The 21,790-nt window shown below is 38.4% G+C and overlaps 1 long non-coding RNA gene across 1 annotated transcript; it reads left to right on the top strand.

Moving 5' to 3' along the window:
* The first annotated feature begins 59 nt into the window (after positions 1-59).
* Positions 60-18,148, top strand: LOC103100359 (uncharacterized). Its single transcript, XR_459007.3, has 3 exons — positions 60-878; positions 11,005-11,153; positions 16,853-18,148. It is a non-coding gene; the product is annotated as an uncharacterized LOC103100359 (long non-coding RNA).
* Positions 18,149-21,790: the final 3,642 nt, after the last annotated feature.

Here is a 21,790-nt window from a genome sequence, read left to right as displayed (position 1 = left end):
TCAAAGGCCAAGGCACAATCCAGCCCAAACTGCAGGAGACAATTCCACAACCTAAGCAATTCGAACCCAAACCTAGTTACATTTGCTTCCTCTCTGCGTAGGCTCTGTAACTTTTATCCCACAGAAGTAGAGCTATTCTAATCTCTCTGCAGAAGCTGTCCAGGATGCAGGCAACCAGCTCCCCGATCCACCCTGCCTTGTCGGGACACCCAGCACCTCACCTAACCCACAGGGCAGGAGCTTCTATCTTCCTAGAAGAAGCCACCTCAGCAACTACTGAAATAACCCTGCTTTTTGTTGGACTAGATTATTTTCAGTCAGGCATAAGAAGGGGCTGGTGGTCCACCACTTCCTCCTTCCTCCACCCCACTTCAAACCTCCCCCTCAGCCCTGCCACCCTGAAAATCTCCTGGCTTCCCTCCTCTTCTCTCTTTTCCCCACCCTTCCCAAATCTCTGCTTGGAACAAAGTTGATGGCTCCATGGAGTGGATCACAATCACAGGTTATTTCCCAAGTCCAGCATCAGCAGAGCACAACTTTTGAGCTCCCCTCTCCTACTGGATCACAGGGTAATAATGCCCTGCCCCGTGATATGGCTTATTGGCTCCAGGGGAGCAGTGTCTGCCTGGGGCAGCTGGGCAAAATTCTTGGCAGCTGTGAGCAGGGGCTCATTCCTGAGCCAGCCCCACCCCCCAACTCTAATATGTTTATCCAAATCAGAACCCTGCCTGGACTGCAACTTTCTGTACCACACTTTCCTTTTCCCCTGAAGAGGGGGCTTCCTGCTGGGACTGGGGGAAGGAGCCCGACAGGCTTACCCAGAATCCGTGTCTTCCAGTCAAAAAGTCTCAGAGAAAGATGCACAGGACTAAATCAAGGTAGGACTTACTTGATCCACGAAGATGTCAGCCTTCCGGTTTTGTCCAAGAGACATTGGCCACAGGGAGCTGTTGGGAGGAAGGAAGAACATAGAAGAGGAATGGCTTTTCTTTCCAGCTTCTAGCATCCTAAAAGCATTCTCAGAGTTCAACTGGGTGGAGAACAGGGCACTACAAATTTCAGACAAAACGGGTCAAGCCACCAAAAGGAAACACATTGTTTCCTGTTATCTCAGGTCTCACATTCCTCTTTTTGCAAATTTAATTGCAAAAATTAATGTTTACTTGAGCGGGGGTCCTTAACATGTTCATGGACCTAAAGAGACTTTAGGGGGTCCATGAACTTGGCTGGTAAAAAGTTACTTTTTTAAATTTCCACTAACCAAAAATTTGTTTTTTCCATCAGTTATGATTCTTTAAAAGTTATTCTGAGGGGGCAGCTGTGTGGCTTAACTGATTGAGAGCCAGGCCCAGAGACAGGAGGTCCTAGGTTCAGATCTGACCTCAGACACTTCCTAGTTATGTGACCCTGGGCAAGTCACTTAACCCCCATTGCCTAGCTCTTTCCTCTCTTCTGCCTTGCAACCAATACATAGTATTGATTCTGAGATGGAAGGTAAGGGTTTAAAAATAAATAAGTAAATAAATAAAAAATAAAAGTTATAATGAGGTCTATGAATTTCACTAGACTACCCAAGGGGTCTGTAAAAAAAAAGGGGGGGGGGTAGACTGTCTGCTTTAAATTGTGAGGCTGGCTGCCATTGTCCAACCATGCACCCATACCAACCTTGAGGGTTACTATCAGATCAGGCAAGAAATGAGGCTGTTGTGTTGTCCTGTTCCCTCTTCTAAGGATAGTCCTGTATATTGGCTAATCTGAACTTAGATATTGGAGATTGGGCTGCTCTGCAGCTAAAACATAATAGGGCCTCTGGTCAGAAGCACCTTGGTTGCTACTCCCTCTTCTGTATTTATTATGGAGTGACAAATGTAGGTTCATCCCTATTCTCTTGCTTTCCTCTTACTCTTCCCTCTCCCTTAACATTGAACTTGTCCTCCTCTGTCTGGTTTTGCAATCATTCTCTTAGAGTCTTGTACCATATCTTCTGCTTCTTACCACTGAACACATCCCTGAACCCTAAGAAAAGAACTCACCATCCCACTGCTTGGGTAATGCTTTTAAGGAGGAGAAGACAAGGAACCAGAAGTATGAAGAAGAAGCCATGTTGTTGGCCATACCAAATGTTAATGTTTTTCCTGTCTCTCCAAAGTTTTTTAATCCCAAGCAAAGCTAAATTGACTTTTCTCCTTTCTTACTTTCCAGAACACAGAAGTTGGGTATGTTCTCTAAATTTAACCCTTGGTATATTTGGAAGCCTAGTACTAACCTCTGTACCTGTCTTGGTAAATGCTGCAATACCTGTAAGCTCAATAAAATTCTCTATCTCCCCATAGGCAAATTTAGCATCTATTGGCATCCTCCACTGTCCCTAGAGAACCTAAGGCTCATGATACCACAGCCCTATGCCCAGGAAACAAAGCCCAGGGCCACCTGCTAGCAAAAGCAGAGTTATTGTCCATGCAGAGCCCTGGCAGGGAAGGATGAGATTTTGACCTACCTTTAATGAATCACTGTAAATTTCAAAGAATCCACATGATTAGGCTAAGGAAATGCCAATCTCCTTGCCCAGAGGCCATGGAATGCTGTTATCTCTCTACAAAGAGACCAATCCCCTTCCTTTTCTAGGTCTTCTCCTAGATAGGGAGCCAGGAAACTGAATGGATAGGGCAAGACCACAAAGGATATTTATAAGAGGAATCTGAGGCTGCATCAACCTCTATCTTGAGCCTCCATGTTCTCTCTCTTTTCTATGGTTCTCAAGAAATTCCTGATATAGAGGGAAAGGGAATGAGTTGGTGTTGGAAAATAGGAAAGTGAGTAAAGATATGTTAATTTACTTGGAGAAGCAGTCAAGTCAGTTGGGTAGAGGTATCCTGCTTATGTCCCAAACTAGAGTTCCTGTATTCCCCACTTGGGAACCCTGAGCAAAAGAAACCCTCTTACTAGGTGAGACACTAAGAAAAGCTGCCATATTTCACAGGCCAAGCAGTGGGGCTAAGGATGTGAACTGGGAAATAACAACCAGATTTTCTCTTATATTTCTTCTTTGTTTCTTTTGTTTTTGTTTGTTTGTTTGTTTCTTCCTTTGTTTGTCTTTTTCTTTCTAAAACCCTTACCTTCCATCTTATAATTAATACTAAGTATCAGTTCCAAGACTAAAAAGTGACAAGGGCTAGGCAATTGGGGTGAAGCTAGAAAATGTCTAAGGGCAAATTTCAACCTGGCCCTCTGCCTAGCTGAATCTATTTCTTCTTTCTCCAGGCAATCATTCACACAAACTGTCAAAATAATCTTCCTAAGCCGTAGTTCTATTCATGTTACTCCTCTGCTCTTGAAATAAGTGCCCAGTAGACACTTTAAATTCAACAGGTCCAAAGCCAAATTCATTATCTTTCCCCTGCTACACTTTTTTTTTCTAATACATTGTCTTTTTTATTAATTAAATATTTCCCCTCAATTACAGGTAAAAACAATTTTTAGAATTCATTTAAAAAATTTTGAGTTCCAAATTTTTCTCTCTCCTTTCTCTTCCCTTCCCCTACATTGAGAAAGCAGACAATTTGGGATGAATTATATATGTACAGTTATGTAAAATATATTTCCATATTATCAATATAAAAAAACAGTAGATATATGAAAAAATATATAGACATTTTTAAAATTAGTATGCTTTGATCTGTAACAAATGAGATTCTCTGGAGGTTGTATATAATAAAATGTTAGCTAATTAATTAATTGACTACTCAGGGAAATCTAAGTAGCCAATGGACTCCATCACAGTTGGAACCAATGGGTACTAGCAGGGTGGGAGGTGGGCCCAAGAGAGAGTAAACAACTATGAAGAATTAACTCTCCCTCTGTCTATTTTTAGTTAATCAAATCAAGAACTCAAAATACCCCTACTTAACACTTAAGTAAGAGAATTCACAAGTCACTTACTAGAGAAAACTCTTAGCTCCAAAAGGCACTGCCCAGCCTTGGGGAGTACTAGGTAAATTGAAAGACTGCAATTGGTTTCTGAGAAGAGGGGGAAAGACAGGAAATGACATGGAAAAGGGGGTATAAAAGAAGAGTCCAACATGGTCTAGGATCTCTTGCCTTCCTTGATTTTTGGAGAGACTAGCTCCTTGAAAACCATTCATTCCTTGACTTTTGGAGAGACTCTTCCCTTGGATTCTGCATAGGTGAGTAGAGCTGAAGAGACACACTTTTCCTTGGAGTCATTCTGTGTTGATGGAACTCTGACTGAAGACACCACAGAGATGGACTTCCATGTGGAGTTCAGGACTTGAGGGATCCCTGGCTGGGGTCTGAGCCAGACTTCACTGAAGCAGTACTTAGGGCAATCGGCTAGATAGGGCTCTATCTCCTTCCTACATTTCCCACTTTTACTATCTCTACATTGTTGTAAATAAAAGTGCTAACAATCATTTTGACTTAAGGGCTAATATTTTGTAATTGGTGACCACAATATTATTTTTTTACTCTCCTATGGAGTCAAACCTAAATTTAATTGTTACACAACTACCTGTTATATTTTTTATTACCATTGGTAAAGGGCACTATCATCCTCTTGATCCTTCAGGCTCACAATCTAGGTGTCATTATTACCATCTTCCTCCTCCCATATCCAATCTGTTGCCAAGGACTGTTGACTTTGCCTTTCAGGCCCCCATCACCTCAGGCCTGGATAACTGAAATAGGCAGTTTAGTAGATAAAGCACCAGATCTGGAGAAAGGAAGTCCTGGGTTCAAATATGACCTCAGAAATATCTTAGCTGTGTGACCCTGGGCAAATCACTTAACCCTAATTGCCTAGCCCTTGCCACTCTTCTGCCTTGGAACCAATATTCAGTACTGTTTCTAAGACAGAAAGGAAGGCTTAAAAAAAAAAAAGAAATAGCATGGTGATAGTATGCCTTTTTCCATTCTCTCCCTACCATTTCAATTCATCCTCCATTCAGGCCTTCCTAATATCTCTATGATAAAAAGAAAACTTCTTAGACTAGTATTTAAAGTCCTCCATGATATCTCTTTAGTTTATCTTTCTGCCTCATTTCATAGAACTTTCTGTCACATACACTACTAGTCAAACTAGTTCTCCAAATCAGACTTTCCATTTCCCATCTCTATCATGTCTCATATTTGGAAAACTTTTCCTCCTTATCTCGCCTTTCAGAAGTCTTACCTTTCTTCAAGGCTTAGCCCCTTGCTTTCTTCTTCTGTGTAGCCTTCTCCGATCACACAGCTGAAAAAGTGTTTTATTACCTCTCCTTTGCCTTCCTAACTCCCTTTTTGTAACATTCATGGCATTGGCTTCCCCCCTCCCTCAATCTATGTGGCTCCAGTACTGCCTTCCTTCAGACTTCAGAAAGCATATCATTGGATTAATTCAGTGGGCAAGTGAAAAATCTGAATTGCCTAGTAGGGGCTACTTGATCCATTACCTAATGACCATGTCAGTTTCCCAATGGCAGAGGTATAGAATTTTTGGCCACTAAGGGCCATTCAGTCTGAAAATACATAGACTATACTACTACCTCCAAGCCATACTTGGTTGGTAATGACAAGATAAGAATTAGAATGACTGGTGATGGTCTGGGATGCAGTGGATGAATTTGTCATCAACCGTGTCTGACCAAGCTCTAAGAGCTCCACAATGCCTGCTTCTGCAGCTTTCATGGTCATTGGAACAAATTGTTCTCATCTACCCATTCCACAGGGGGAAGCTTTAACATGCTTGGGGTAGACCCCCTAAATCACAGATGGCTTTGAGGTCTGTTGGTTACCCTCAACCTGGATTAGCTCATCCACTGAGATGGTTTGACCAAGGTGTGGGTGCTGCAGATGCTACAGTTTTTTTGGAGCCGCAGGTGCAAATTGGGTGAAAGATGAACACCAAAATATATGAGCCCTGAAAAGAGCTCAGTAAGTCCTCATACCAGAAGTACTAGTTCTCCTTAAACACCCTCTTCACTCTTGGCACATAGTAGATACTTCCTAGAAGTCTATTGCCTCCTCTATTATTTGTTATATATTTATTTTTAACATTCATTAACATTTTTTTTGAATTCCAAATTTGCTCCTTCTAACCCCACCTATTAAGAAGGCAAGCTATATAATATTAGATAAGTGATTTCATGCAAAACATATTTTCATATTAGCCATGTTGCAAAAAGAAAAAGCAAGAAATTGAATGAAAAGAGTATGCTTCAATCTACACTTAGTTTATCAAATCTCTCTGTGAAAGTGGATATCATTTTTCATCATGGAATCCTGGGAATTGTCTTGGATCATTGTCTTTCACAACTGATTGTCTTTAAAATATTGATGTTACTGTGTACAATGGTCTCCAGGTTTCATTCACTTCACTTTTGCTTCAGTTCATATAGATATACTCAAATTTTTCTGAAATCATTCCCTCTTTATATCTTATAGGAAAATAGTATTCTGTCACAATCATATACCATAATGACTTATTCAGTCATTCCCCAATTGATGGGCATCCCTTCTATTTTCAATTCTTTGCCAGCACAAAATGGCTACCAAAAATATCTGTACATATAGGTCCTTTTCCTTTTTCCTTTGATCTTTTTGAAATACAGACCTAACAGTTTTATAGTTCTTTGGACAAAGCTCCAAATTGTTCTATAAAATGACTAGAGCAGCTCACAATTTCACCAAGAGTGCATTAGTGTGTCTATTCTTCCACAATCCCTTTGGCATTTGTTATTTTCCTTTTTTGTCATGTTAGCCAATCTGCTAGGTGTGGGGTAGTACCTCAGAGTTGTTTTAATTTGCATTTCTCTAATCAATAATGATTTAGAGTATTTTTTACATAACTATTGATAGCTTTGATTTCTTTTGAAAACTGTCCATCAATTGAAGAATGGCGCTTATTTTTATAAATTTGAGTCAGTTTCCTTTTGTATTTTAGAAATGAGATTCTTATTGGAGAAATTCATGGTGAAATTTTTTTTCTCCTTTCCTTCAAATTTTGACTGCATTGGTTTTGTTTGTGCAAAATCTTTTTAATTTCATATATCAAAATTATCTATTTTACTTCCCATGATCCTCTCCATTCTTACTTGGTCATAAATTGTTTCCTTATTCATAAATATGACAAGCAAATTTTCCCATGCTCCCATTTTATATTGTCCTTTATGTCTAAATCATTTTGAACTTAGTATATGGTGTGAAATGTTGGTTTAAATTAATTTCTGTCCAATTGCTTTCCATTTTTTTCAGCAATTTTTGTCAAATGGTGAATTCTTGCTCCCAAAATTTGGATCTATAGATTTACTGAAAACTAGATTACTATGGTCATTTACTACAGTGTATTATGTGCCTAATCTACTTCACTGATCTATGTCTATTTATTAGTGCCAGATTGTTCTGATGGTTACTGTTTTATAATATAATTTTGAAATCTAGCACATTTAAGCCACTTTCCTTCACATTTTTAATTGATTCCCTTAACATTTTTTAATATTTGTCCTTCCCAATTAATTTTGTTATTTTTTATAGCTCTATAAGATAATTTTTTGGTAGTTTGATTGGTATGACACTAAATAAGTAAATTAACTTAGGTAGAATTATCATTTTTATCATATTGGCTTGGCATATCCACAAGCAATGAATATTTCTCTAATTGTTTAGATCTGTCCTTATTTGTGTGAAGCATTTTTTTATTATGTTATTTAATATGGTCTCTGGATTTGTCTTGACAAGTAGACTCCCAAATTTATGTTACATTACTTCCAAAGAGCTCTGGCTGTTGACAGGCAATCTGTTATACTCAACTTACCAACTCATTATCCCACTCTCCACAGTGGTTCTTCCAAACTTTTTTCATCCCTCAAACTTTCCATCTCTCTCTCAGCTGAGAACCTGCCTCATATTTTACAGAAAAATTTGAGGCCATTTACTGGAAACTTCTTCTTCTCATTCTCACATAGATGCCTTCTATCACTTTCTCTTCTTTCACTCCTTTCTCACAAGATGAAATTACTTTACTCCTTAACAAAGTTAACCCTACCCATTCAAGAAGACGATTTCATCCCATCTCCTCCAACACATTTCCTCTTTTGTCATCCCCCCAGGTTTTCATTAATTTTCAATCTCTCCCTTTCTACAAGTTCATTTCCTACTGCCTACAAACATGCCCATATCTCCTCCATCTAGAACAGTGGTTCTCAACCTTTCTAATGCCGTGACCCCGCAATACAGTTCCTCATGTTGCAGTGACCCCAAACCAAAAAATTATTTTGGTGGCTACTTCAAAACTGTAATTTTGCTACAGTTATAATTCGGAATGTAAATACCTGATATGCATTATGTATTCTCATTGCTACAAATTGAGGGGTTGAGAACCGCTGATCTAGAACAAATTCTCACTTGATCCTTCTATCCGCCCTATCTATCATCTTATATCATTTATACCCTTTGTATCTAAACACTTTGAAAAGATCATCTACAATCGATGCCTCCACTTTCTTTCCTATTACTGTCTTCTTAATCCTTTACAATCTGGCTTTTGATTATCATTCCAACCAAACTTCACTTTCCAAAATTACTAATTATCTTTCAAGTGCCAAACCCAGTGGCTTTTTCTGAGTCTTCATTCCCTTTGAAGCTATGGATCACTCTTTAAATTTGAGAGCACTACTTTCTTCTGGTTTTTTCCCCACCTATCTGACCACTCCTCTGACTTCTTTGCTGAATCTTCCTCCAGATCACCCCCTTCAATGATAGGAGTCCCTAAAGGTTCTGTCCTGGGACCACTTCATAGAATGATCTCATTAACTCTCAAGAATTTAATTGCCATCTCTATGCTGATGAGTCAACATCCATAATTCCTTTTTTTTTTCATCTCCAATTGCCTTTCAGATATCTCAAACTGCATGCCTAGTAACATCTTATACTCATTATCTTCCCTCTAAATTATTCCCCTCACCCCCTTTTACTGGAGAGGACAACACAATACTCCCAATGCTTTAGGCTCACAACTTAGAATTCATCCTCACCTGCTCACTGACCTCCCAGGATCTGCTTTCACCCCCTTCCCCCACCTTTATCTAATCTTGCCAACACCCTAGATTTCACCTTTGCAACATCTCTTGGTTGACCCTTCAATCCTTTGACATAGCCACCACTCTGGTGCAAGCCCTTATCACCTCATACCTGAACTATTGCAATAATCTGATGGTGGGTCTGCCTGCTTTAAGTGCCTTCTTACTCTAATCCATTCTCCATTCAGACATTAAAGTGATTTTCCTAAAATGCAGTACAATTATATCACCTCCCACCCTTATTCAAATGGTTCCCTACTGCCTCCAGGAGCAAATACTAAATGTTCTATTTGTCATTCAAAGTCTTCCATAACCTAGCCCTCTCCTTCCTTTCTAGTCTTCTCATACTTTATTCCCCAACATGTACTTTTCCATCCAGTGACACTTGGTTGTTCCATGAACAAGATTCTCTGCCTTTCAGCTCCAGGCATTCTTTCTGGCTGCCTCCCATGCCTAGAATACTCTCTATCCTCTACTCAAACTACTAACCTCCCTGGATTCCTTTAGGTCCCAACTAAAATCTTATCTTGTACTGGCAGCTTTTCCTTTAGTTGTTTTCAGTCATATCTGACTCTCTGGGATCTTATGTAATATTAGTGTTTTGTCATTTCCTTCTCCAGCTCATTTTGGCGAATGAGGAAACAGAGGCAAACAGGGTTATGCAATTTGCTCAGTCACAAAGATAGTAAATGTCAGAGGTCAGATTTTTGAACTCAGGTAAAAGAAATTTTCTGATTCCAGGGCTATACCTAGCTGCTCCCAACTTTCCCAAACTGCTCTTAATTCCAGTGATTTCCCTCTATTAATTATTTTCTATTTATCTTGTATATAACTTGCATGTGTGCATGTCATCTTTCTCATTAGATAGTAAGCTCCTTGACAAAAAAATAGGGACTTTTTTTTGCCTTTTTGTATCCTCAGTGTTAAGTTCAAGTAACCAGCACTTAGTAGATACCTAATAAATGTTAATTGAATGAACTAAAGAGTTTGATCTTCATGATAACCCTGCAAGGAATTTCAAAATACTAGAATATAGATTATGGTATTTATACATAGCTCATAAGCCTGATTCCCATTTGGGCTCCCCTCTCTCAGCTCATAGCCTCCTGCATTTACAAGATTCAGACACTTGGTTTGCTGTGATCACATAGTTTATCATACATAGAATAAAGTGTGTGTGTGTGTGGGGGAAATGAAATGAGAGGCATCTATCTTCAAATGTCTACTAGATCTCCTCCTGGTTTTCCTCCCAGATCTTCTAGTGTGATAGGGGAAGGAGGAAGGGAGGGGAGGAATTAAGGAAAAAAGGATTAAGCACTTAATATATGTCCCCCACTATGCTAAATGCTTTACAAATATTATCCCATTTGATTCTTACAATGACCTGGGAGAGGGGAGGAGGTGAGCCACCTAGCTTCTCCCTGAATGACTTCACTATTATCAGCAATGCAAGGATCCAGAACAACTTCCAAGGGATTTCTGACAAAAAGGGGCTATCTGCACCACTATAGAAGGAGCTGATAGGAGTCTGAATTCAGATGGAAGCATATCATTCTTCACTTAATTTCCTCCATGAATTTTCCTGTAGTTTAACAGTTTGCATCTTCTTTCACAATATGATGAACATGGAAATATGTATTGTATAATAACATATATACAACTTATATCCTATTTCCTGCCTTCTTGTGGAAGGGGGAGGGAGAGAGAGAGAATGTGGATTGCAAAATGTCAGAAAACAATGACTACAAAATTTTATCAACATTTAATCTGGAGAGAGAGAAAAAAAAAAGAATCATGGTCTAGAAACAAGGGAAAGTAGGGAAGATAGTGAGATTGTTTCTTAGTTTACCTCCCTAGTAGGATTCACAATTGCTAGAAGTTTCAGCAACTGTAGATTTTGACTTTTGACTCTTGGTCTTTGTCTCTTCTCCAGCATTGAGAAATCTCCCACTGCACTGACCTCCAGCTATCTCTTCTCCAAAATGTCAGTTTCCAGGCACACCAGTCATGGCCTCTAAGATTCCTCATGTGGTTCTGGTGACTATCCATCCTTATCTCTGGAAGCAGCAACCACTGCAAAAGGTAGAGCCCTAACTGGCTTGCATCATCCTCATAAAAGTCTGGAAATCTGAACCTCAAAATCAATGGGAGGAAGAAAAGCCAACCATGGAGTCTGAAATATGTCTTTATCCTGTACAGGGGCTTCAGACTTATTGCAAATGAAAATTCACTCAGACTCTGGTGAGAGGAAGGGAGCTACCAACCTCTCCTGGGCCAGGATCAATAGAAGTCTCTAGGTCTGTGTCTCTCTAAATTGTCTCCTTAGGTTCTAGGAGAAAAGCAATCGAGATAAATGGATTGATCAAGAAAGATTAGGCTATACTTATCTGTGAACAGATTGTAGCCAACTCTCACCCCTGTCCAGGGGAATGTAAGCCTCTCAAAGAATTTTATCATTTGTAGCTTTAGGACTGAATAAAACAAATCCCTTAGATTAGCAAAGTGTTTTAATTGGGATTCAGGAAACCCATAGTAGGTGCTTGTTTTCAGCCCTTTGTCATCCAGATCTTTATGATTCCTCTGGGGATTTTCTTAGCAAATATATTGGAGTGGTTTACCATTTCCTTCTCCAGCTCATTTTCCAGTTGAGGAAATCCTGAAGCAAACAGGGTAAAGTGACTTACCCAGAGTTAAACAGCTAGTAGGTGTCAGAAGTCAGATTTGAACTGGACTTCCTGACTCCAGTCCTAGTGCTTTATCCATTTCTTCACCTAATGTTTGTTGAACAGAATAGAATGTTGAAGGCATAATTTTTTAGAGGCTGACCTTCATGTGGGCTGGTACAGGGGGAATGGCATTGAATCAGGAAACCAGAGACCCAAATGACTGAGAAATTCATTTAAACTCTTTGAACATTAGTTTCTTTAATTATAAAGTTGCGAGAGGGGGGAACTTTGGCATTTCAGAAGGCATCATTAAAATTCTGTGAGAATATCTAAGAGGTAGAGGCTGCATTTTGGTTTGGAGGGGAATTACTTTCAATAGGCCAGATCCTAACCCAACATTAGAGTTTAGTAGAGATGATGGTGGTAGTTTGGAAGCTAAGGTAAAGATGATGGATAAAGTTTTTAGGGAAGGGAAGGGAAAAGGCAGGTGCAGGGCAAGGAAGCATTTAAAAGTCTAGTGTGGGACATAAAGAGTCAAAGAGATATAGGATGATAAATATCAAGGATGAGAGAATGAAGTGAGGGTTTGTTCAGGATGGAGGAGACATGGGCATGTTTATAGGCAATAGGAAATGAGCTTGTAGAAAGGGAGAGTTTACAATCAATTAAACTCAGAGATGGAGGAGGAAGATGTTGGAGAAAATGGGATGAAGTGGGATCTCTTGAACAAGTAAAGGGATTAGCTTTGATAATCAGTAAGGCCATTTCATCATGGGAAAAAGGGGTGAAAGAGAAAGGGACAGAAGACACCTACATGAGAGAATAAGGAAGAGGGGAGAAGAGGGAATTCACATCATAGTAAATTACCTCAACATTTACTATAAAATACAAGACAGGTTTTCAGCTGAGAGAATCAGGGGAGGTAAGTCATGAAAGTCATTTCAATTTCTACTTTGCCCTTTGGTTCTAAGATATGAGGACTGTTTTCCTTTATAATTTCTTGATACGTGATGTCTAGGCTCTTTTTTTTATTATGGTTTTCAGATAGTCTAATTAATAATTCTTAATTTTTTTCTTTCTAATCTATTTTTCAGGTCAATCATTTTTCCTGAGATATTTCACATTTTCTTTTATTTTTTCAATTTTTCAACTTTGTTTTATTATTTCTTCATGTCTCATAGTCATTAGCATCATCTTGACCAACTTTAATTTTTAAGGGGTCATTTTCTTCAGGTTTTGTACCTCTTTACCATTTTGCCAATTCTGATCTTTAAGAATTTATTTTCTTCAGTATTTTTTAAACCTTTACCTTCTGTCTTAGAATCAATACTAATTATTGGTTCCAAGCTAGAAGATTGGTAAGGGCTAGGCAATGGAAATGGAGAGATTTGCCCCAGGGTTACATATCTAGGAAGTATCTGGGGTCAAATTTGAGTCCAGGATCTCCTGTCTCTAGGCCTGACCCTCATCTACTGAGCTATCTAGCTGCCCCTGCTTTAGCATTTTGTGTGCCTCTTTCAGCAAACTATAAATTCTCTTGTCATAATTTTTTTACATTGCTTTCATTTCTTTTCCTAGTTTTTCCTCTGTCTCTAATTTAATTAAAAAAAAAACCTTTTTTGTACTTTTTTAAGTTTTTCTATGAAATCTTTTGGGTTTGGGTCCAATCTGTATTTTTCTTTGATACTTGCTTATAGATGTTTTCAAGTCATTGTCCTTTCCCCCTCCCTCAAAGTTTGTGTTTTAAGTTTCCCCATCACTATATCTTTTGATGATCAGGATTTTTTTTTTCATTTTTCCAGTCTGTTTATTAATTTTAGGCTTTGAGTTAGAGTTCATCTCTACTCATTTCCAGGGGTGGAAGATATATCTAACTTGAACTTCTATCTTTTATGAGCTCCTGTTGCTTTTATAACTCAATAGGTACCTATAAGTTTTTTGATGCTTCCAAAATGGTGTGATCCAGGGAGAGGTCTGGTCATTGCCCTCTTGGTCTGCACTTTAATCAAGTATCTATTATGTACCTATTTATAGCTTGACTATGCATAGCTGTCCAATGGAATTGACAGCAAAAACAACTATGTACAATTAAGCTAAATACAAGTACATAGTAGGTGTTTAAGAAATGCTTTTTTTCTTAAAAAAAAAAAAAACTCTTACCTTCTTTCTTAGAACTGATGGGGGGGGGGGGGGGGGGCGCCAGAGGCAGTAGGTAGCTCAGTAGATTGAGAGCCAGGCTTAAAGAGGGTAGGTCCTGGGCTCAAATTTGGCCTCAGACACTTCCTCCATGACTGACTCTGGGAAAGTCATTTAACCCCAATTACCTAGCCTTTATCACTATTCTGTCTTGGAACTGATACTCACAATAAGTTGTTATTGTTGTTGTTTTTAAATAACCCTTACCTTTTGTCTTAAAATCAATACTGCATGTTGGTTCCAAGACAGAAGAGCAGTAAAAACTAGGCAATGGAAGTTAAATTACCTTCCTAGGGTTACATAGCTAGGAAGTATCTGAGGCTAGATTTGAACTCAGGATCTCCTGTCTCTAGGCCTGGCCCTCAATGTACTGAACTACCTAGCTGGTCAAATAAATGTTTCTTGACTGATTGTCTAACTTAATATACTTTGGGAGTTACAGGTACAAAAGTATCTTTAGCAATACAGATTAGTACCTTCTTTTTGTGGTTTGAGAGAGATGCCTGTAGTACTGACTTATCCATAGTCACAAAAGAGTTCAGTCTAGTTATCCATCCCTGGGTTAAGAATGCCTTTGGTCCAAACTTGTTATGTAGTTAGATCTGGCCCATTAGTATATTGTTAAATTTAAAAGGAGTATATGCCATAAACTGTAAGAATTAAAATAGTGGGAGACATAAATTGTGATAGATATAAGAGTGGATGAGTAAATTGTGACAGCAGGAAATAAGTTTTCACCACAGTGTCTCTTGAAAATAAAATATTTAAGGTGGTCACCAGGGAAATATTCCCAATTATGAATATACCCAAGTCAACTGGGTTTTATAGAGAATTTAATTTATAATACAATGAGGAATTAAAGAAAAGAGAGAAAGAAAAAGGAAGTAAGTATGAAGGGCCTTAAGCCAACATGGCCTAGACCTGAGTCTTAAGAGAGATCAGTTAGTCAGTCTTTTATCACTCACCACAAGGTCTGTCTAAGCAAGGATTCTAGTGACAGAGTCTCCTCAGAGAGAGTTCCAGCCAGAGTCCTCCTCAAAGAGCCTTCCAGCCATAGACTGTTTCAAAGGACCTCTCTCAAGAGCCTCCAGAGGGACAGAGTCCCCTCAGAGGAGCTCCAGCGAGACCTCCTTAGAGATTGTCCTCCAAGAGCTTCCCTTCTCCAGCCTCCTTAGAGATCTTCCTCAAAAGGATTTCTCCAAAAGGATTGTCCTTCAAGAGATTCTGCTTTTTCTTATATAGGGGGTTTTCTCCTATGTCACCTCCCCTAAGTCCTTATATTTACCAATCACAGTAGACATTTTCCAAAGGACAACCCATTCTAAAAACACAGCTGAGTCGACTAATCCCCTCAAGAGAAAACCTCTGAATAAGTTTTCACCTCTTTGCTCCTGGCAAGTTTACAAGTTGCCCAACCCTTTTAGGTACCTAGCATCCCATTGTATCAATTCTAAAAACAGGCATGGCTCAAAGAACTCCTTGCCTCATTATAAGTATGGGTCTAAGTACTTTCATTGTTTAGCAAGGAGTTTTCTCCCCTAAAGCAGTCTTAAGTACAGGTGGAGTAGAGGTCCTCCCATTTCTGATCCTGGCGAGTTCTCACAGTCAAAATGGGGAATGTTCCCAGTAGGGAATTGTTCCAATTGAGAATTCCCCAATGTGGAAATTTTTAACATTCACAAGTCTGAGAAATTTCAAGATTCACAATATACAGATCTTAGACAGACACTGTAGATAGGCAATGAACTGACATTAGAAAGAATAAAAAGAAGAGAATAGACTGGGTTGTTTATGACAGATTGTGTGGCACTTTCACCAATACCAAAATTCACTTCAAAACAAAAGCCAGCTGTTTAACAAATATTCCTTTTTGCTTTATTTAAAAATTTTTCCTTTTAAAATTAATTTTATTTTCACCTCTGAATTTTCTCCTTCCCTCTTCCTCTCCCTCATTGAGAAATGAAGAAAAGCAAAGTCTACTGCCAACATGTATAATCAAGAAAAACAAATTCCCATGTTAACTACCCCCTTCCCCAATATGTATCTCAGTCTATACTCAGGAACTATTATCTCTCTATAGGGAGGTGAGTGACATATTTCATCATGAGTCCCCAGGAACTGTGGGACCATGTTGACCAGAGTTCCCAAGTCTTTCAAAAAACCCAGTGCTTTTAACATTAGTATTTTTCTGGTGATAATATATGTCTTTGAACTTCAATTATCATCTCCAAGAAATCCTGATTTCAGGTCCCTTGAAGTACAAACATGATTTCATGGTGGCTGTAAATAGGCCATTGCATATTACTCAAGCATTACATACCAAGGCAGTGTAAGAGATGTCAAAGAGATGGAGTATATGACTAGGGAGAGAGGTGGGCCTATTTTGTTTTCACGTGCATCCCTCTACTTCCATAAAGTGGTAGGTTGGGGGTATCTTCTCGTATCTCTTCATTTGAGTCCTACTTGATCATTATAATTTTGTTACATTTACTTTTAAGTGTTTGGAATGTCATTCTTTCCATTTACATTGTTGTGATTATTATATTATGTTGTATATATATACATATATATATATATATATATATATATATATATATATATATATATATATATATACATCCTGTGATCTAGAAAATTTGTGTAAAATTTTTTGGCCCTCCCTTTGTACCATAGAAGTCTGAATTTTTTTTTTCTTTTATGGGGTATTTATAGTAAAAGAAATTGTGTATATTGTAAGAATTAGAATTGGTTTGACTAAATATATGAATTAAAATAATTGAATTGTGCTCACCATTTATAAAAATAATTAATTTCTCCAGTCAAAATTACTAAGCAGCTTTTATTTACAACTGGGTAGAGATATGAAATATAGGAAAGAGGTGGGGAAAATTGCCTAACTACAAATACTCTAAATTCTAGACCACAAATGCAGATCTGAAAGTGAGTCTCACCAGAATCAAAAGTTGTAATTAGGAAGTTGAAAGCCAAAGAGCCAGAAGACGCTGAGAAAAGCACCAAGAGTCTTTAGTGCACAGAAGGCTAAGTCTGCCAAGAAACTCACCAGAGCTCACGCAGAAGAGTGTCTCACCAAAGCACCAACCAAGAGGAGGTCTCCTTGCAGAAGAACCAAGGAAGCAAAGAGTAAATCTTGTCCTTTTTTCTCATCTTTTATAGTCCTTTTTCATTGTAACTTCCTGTCTCTCTCCCACTTCAGGGGAACCAATTACAGTCTCCTAATTTGCCTAGCACTGCCCAAGGGGGACAGTGCTTGTGGCCTTTGGGGGTATGAACTAGTGACTTCTGAGCTCCCTTACTTAGTGACTTACCAAGTGTTAAATAGGGGTACTTGATTGATTAAATTAAAGATTGCTGATTGATTACATTAAAAATAAACAGAGTTCAATTCTCTCTTCACAATAATTATGGCATATTAAAAAATATTGATATTATATAATATTATACATATATTTTCTGTATTTCTGAGTTTCTAAACCCTTTCTGTCATTTGTTGTCCTTCACATGTTGTCTATAGCTTCTGTAAAACTCACCCCAAATTCCCATTTATTTTCTTATGTCAACCCACAGTATATCAAAACCATGATGAGGAAAACCTCAATGTAGAAGGAATACCACTTGGTTCTGTTTACTTCACTTTGCCTCAGTCATACAAATCTTTCTGTGGTTTTCTGTATTCATCACATACATCATTTCTTACAGCACAGTAGTATTCCATTACATTCAAGTATCACAATCTGTTTAGCCATTTCCTAATTGATGGACACCTACTTTGTTTCTAATTCTTAAAGTGTTGCTACAAATATTTTGGAGTATATGGAGCCTTTTTTCCAAATCAATAGCTTACTTGAGGTATAAATCTGGTAACAGAGTCTCTATTTCAAAGAGCATAGACATTTTGTAATTTTCATAGTTCCAATTTGCTTTCCAAAATGATTGTATCATTTCACAGCTCTACCAACAATGTATTAGTATGTCTTTCTCCTCACACTCTCTACCACATTGACTATTGCCATTTTTTGGTCATTTTTTCCAATATGCAGGGTAATCTCAGAATTATTTTGATTTGTATTTTTCTATTATTAATTATTTGGAGAACTTTTTCATGTAGTTGTGAATATTTTGCAGTTCTTCTTTGAAAACTATTTGTTCATATCCTTTATCCATTAATCTATTGGGGAATAGATATTAATCTTACTTATTAATTGTTTATACATCTTGAAGTCCAAATGTTTATTGGAGAAATTTGATGAAAATATTTTTTTCCCATTCAACCACTTCCCTAGATGCAGTAATGTAATCAGTGCAAAATCTTTTCAGTTTTAAGCAATTACAGTTGTCCATTTTATCTTTTGCAATTGCCTCTATCTCTTGATTGGTTAAGAATACATCTCTTAGGGGGTGACTAGGTGGCTCAGTAGGTAGAGAGCCAGGCTCAGGAATGGGAGATCCTAAGGGTAAATTTCTGACCTCAGACACTTCCTAACTATGGGACCCTGAGCAACTTAACCCCCATTGCTTAGTCCCACTGCTCTTCTGTCTAAGAAACAATACTACGTATAATTTTTAAGACAGAAAGCAAGAGTTGTTTTAAAAAAAAAATACATTTCTTATCCATAGCTGTGAGAGGTACACAATCCATTTTTCTTTTGATTTTTGGATGGACTTATTTTGGAGAAAGAATAAGGAATTACAAATGTACCCACTTCCTGGTGAATAAAACAGAATATAGACTCTAGCAAATTATGTGGACCATGGCCCATCCCAGAACAATTAAAGACAATTTCCACAATGCATAAAAAGGCCTAGATGGGTCATCATTTGTTCTGATGATCACAGTTCCAATGAAACATGAAAGTATAATTATTATTGTTATTTAGACACATAGGACTAGGAATTGAACTGAAGACTCAGAATTTCCAGTCTGAGGAACCTTGACCCTTCCTTCCCCTAACTACTTCCATTTTATTAGATTTCTGCTACTTTGGGGATGAAATGTCACTGTTGTCTCTCCCCATTGAATATAAACTCTTCAAGGACAGAGGATATTTCATTTTTGTCTTTGTATTCCTAGCACCAAGCACAGTGCCTGGCACATAGTAAATGTTTAGGAAATACTTTTTGACTGATTATAGGAAGGGAGTATTAGGCCCTTCCCCTAGAGATCTAGTCCAATTTTTTTACACACATCCCAGAACTCACCCAAGAGAAATTCATGGAAGACATAATCAGAGAAAAACTTTCTGGCTTTGGAAATTTTTGTCCCAAGCTGGGATTCTGAACCCCCTCTTCCACATCCCAGGCTCTGGAGAGAGGGCAGCCTCTATTCCCCAGCCATCATCCCTGGGCAATACCAAGTGAAGAGTGAGAAGCTCTGAGAAGGAAAAGCTGCCAGATCACCCCAAAATAGACTTGCTTTTCCACAGCTTTTCCACGAGGTGTTGGCATCTCTCTGGGGAGAAAAAAAATAGAGAGACAAGGTTGTTAAATAAGGATTATAAAAAGCCCCAAGTGTTCCCCACAGGTTGTTTATTTAACCGTGCATCTCAGGGAATGAGTTATAAAGGTGGGAGGGAGGCCATGTGCCCCAAATGACCATTCTATCCATAGAAGATTATAGGGTTATAGGAGGCGAAAAAGGACAAAGGACTTAATTCACATCAACAAAATACCATTCCCCACCCCCACCAAAGTCTGCATCAAAATAGATCCTGGAAGAAAAATTGAACAAACTCCATGAATAAAGAGATGGAAGCATAAGAAGATTAAACTAAAATCATCAAGAGAGGAAAACATAGAAGAACCTACAAGTCAATCAAAGAAGAGAACCAAGAGCAAAAAGTGTGGGAATACCACTCAAAGAGTTTCAAGACAAAAATCAATCAAGGACCCTTGGAGATTTGTAGAATCTAGAGCTGGAAGGGTTTCTAGGGGTCATCTCACCTAAAATCCCATAAGGAAACATGGAACAGAAGAAAGAGCATTGGAGTCATAGAAATTAATTTTTTTTTAAATCATTACTTTCTGTCTTAGAATTAATACTATCATTTCCAAGGCAGAGGAACAGTGAGAACTAGGCAGTTAGGGTTATATGATGTGCCCAGGATCACACATCTGGGAAGTGTCTGAGGGCAGATTTGAACCCAGGACTGCTTATCTCCAGGTCTGACTCTATTTACTGAGCCCCTCACCTGCCCTTAGGACTTTAGTCCTAATCCTGTCTCTGCTCTTTAATTTAATTGGACCTTAATTTCCTCATCTATGAATTCTAAGGTCAATTCCAGATCTATATCTGTGATTCTAAGAGTCCTATAAAGGACTTGGCTGTAATTAGTAGCAGAAACCAAGATTGGTACACAGGTCCCCAGGAAGGATATGAACACTTAAAGGCCTTTCAGTGACTTAGGGCTAGAGCTATTCATAGTGGGTTTTGCCCTCCACATATCTGAGTTTGAAGTGAGGAGTAGAAGTTGAATTGATATGGGGAAGAATGAAGGGATGGTCCATATCAGGAGTTCAACTGAGCAAAAGAAAGAAAAGAATCTGGCAATCAGGATTGATTGACTTTCACAAAGCAAGTCGGATAAATTCTTAAACTATCAATTTACCAGGGTGCTATATCCCCTGGGCCAAGTTCCCAGAGATGGCAGGCTACTGTTTCATCTGAAGATGAACACAAATCCAAAGTTATCCCATAGGCCACTGTGCTCAATGTCCAATAGTCCTTTGGGGGAGTCAAACCTTGCTGTCCTATCATTTCAGTTAAGAGAATTTACTAAGCTCTCTACTTTATTCTCTAATCTCCTTCCTGGGAAATTACTTATAGAGAATGCTAGCAAATAGCCTTCCACAAACTTTCTAAGAGATCCTAGCACTGAAAGAGATTTCGAAAAGCCATCCTTATCTCTGCCTATACTATCTCTCTTTTTTTTAAACTCTTGCCTTTTGTCTTAGAACTGATACTATGAATTGGTTTTAAGGCAAAAGAACAGTAAGAGCTAGGCAATTGGGGTTAAATGATCACACAGCTAGAAAATATCTGAGGTCCAATTTGAATCCAGATCCTCTGCCTCTTACCAACGATATCTTCCAACATAATTTTAGGGACAGTAATGACTTTATCTCATACAATCCTCTCATTTTGTAGATGAGGAGGCTCAGAGAACTAATTAATCCAAGGTCACATAGCTAGTTAGTGGCAGAGTCAGGATTATAATGTAGGTTTTCTGACTCCTTATTGTAACCTCAAAAATGTGGTTGCCAAAACTGTGAATGTTAAAAACTGCAAATGCCAAACTCTGTAAAGGTTTTGGTCAAACTGTAAGGATAAATTTTAGTGTTTTGAATAAGTGGTCGCCATGGGAAATTCCCAAAATATGAAAATACCCAAGTCAGCTGGGATTTATGGAGATTTTAATTAATGTAAATGAAGGAATTAAGGGAAGGGGAGAGAGCGAGAGAGGGGGAGAGAGTGAGAGCGAGACCGAGAGCGAGAGCAAGAGCGAGAAAATAGGCAATCAGTAGAAAAGGGCCTAGGCCAAAATGGCCTAGGCCTGAGCCTAAGGGAGAGCGAATCAGTCTTTATCACTCACCACAAGATCATCTCCAAGCTGGGTTCTTTCAATCTGAACTCCAACTAACTCCAACTCCAACCGGGAACTAACTTCCAATCCACAACTCAATAAGTCCCTTCCTTTTAAAGAAATTTTCTCTTATGTCACCGCCCCTAAATTTTCAAGTCTACCAATCACAGTAGACACTTTTCCCCAGGCTTGCTCTTTCTTAGTTCTCATCTTCTTTTGTTCTCACCTTCTCTGGTTAGATTAAATCCTCTGAGTATTT

The sequence above is a fragment of the Monodelphis domestica genome, chromosome 1, assembly GCF_027887165.1.
Source record: "Monodelphis domestica isolate mMonDom1 chromosome 1, mMonDom1.pri, whole genome shotgun sequence".
Taxonomy (NCBI): domain Eukaryota; kingdom Metazoa; phylum Chordata; class Mammalia; order Didelphimorphia; family Didelphidae; genus Monodelphis; species Monodelphis domestica.
The sequence above is the reverse complement of the archived record's forward strand: the minus strand, read 5'-3'. Positions and strand labels throughout refer to the sequence as shown.